The sequence below is a fragment of the Bison bison genome, unplaced genomic scaffold (assembly GCF_000754665.1).
Source record: "Bison bison bison isolate TAMUID 2011002044 unplaced genomic scaffold, Bison_UMD1.0 scf7180017863938, whole genome shotgun sequence".
In the NCBI taxonomy this organism is placed as follows: Eukaryota; Metazoa; Chordata; class Mammalia; order Artiodactyla; family Bovidae; genus Bison; species Bison bison.
Genome location: NW_011494510.1, coordinates 883,483 through 884,158, shown reverse-complemented (window position 1 = coordinate 884,158; position 676 = coordinate 883,483). Strand labels below are relative to the sequence as shown.

The 676-nt window shown below is 61.7% G+C and overlaps 1 protein-coding gene across 1 annotated transcript in view; it reads left to right on the top strand.

The window, feature by feature from the left end:
* Positions 1 to 676, top strand: part of CDH8 (cadherin 8, type 2) — a 403,256-nt gene continuing 402,580 nt past the window's right edge. Inside the window, exon 1 of the mRNA XM_010833836.1 lies at positions 1 to 321. The gene's annotated coding sequence lies outside the window, so the exon portion shown is untranslated. The remainder of the gene's footprint in view (positions 322 to 676) is intronic.

The window sequence follows — 676 nt, the reverse complement described above, 5'->3', positions numbered from 1 at the left end:
CGCTCAGCCCAGAATTAGTGGATCTATTTGGAATCTCCCTGCTTCCCCGAAGCTCATCTGCTGTCGCCGGTTCGTGCGCAGACGGTAGCGTCCACCCAGCGAAGCTGCACTTTGGGCTACAGACACGCAGAGCCCGGCGCACCCGCCCCGCGTCTCAGCACCAAGCCCCGCAGCTCCGAGAGGCATGAACGCGATCCGGAGACGCCTGCCCAGCGCGCGGGGACCGCTCGCTGTTCACCGCCCTCGGGAGCAGACCTCGAACCCCTCCGGCCATTAGTGAACCAAGAGGCTTGAAATTCGCCCGCGCGGAGCCCCTCAAGAGTGAGTGATCCTCCACCCAAACCCCTCGTTTTAATCCATGCCCCGAGGACCCAAAAGGGACCGTATTTTTTTTTTAAGGAATACCCCTGCCCCTTCCGGCACCCTGCGCGCCTCCTTCCATTCGAATGGTGCGTGTGGGTTCGCTGCCCCAGTGTGGGGCTGAGCTGTATCTTCTTTCCTGCTATGCGCAGCTGATGGGATCACCTCAGGGTTTTACCTGACCATTTTTGCAACCTGCTCTGACAGCAGATCCCGGAGAAGAGCAAGCAGGCTGTGCCCCTCCAGCTTTCCTGCCGGGCTCCCTTTCTTGCGGTCGCCTGGCGATTTCGCCGCCTCGCGACACAGGCAGGCGCCG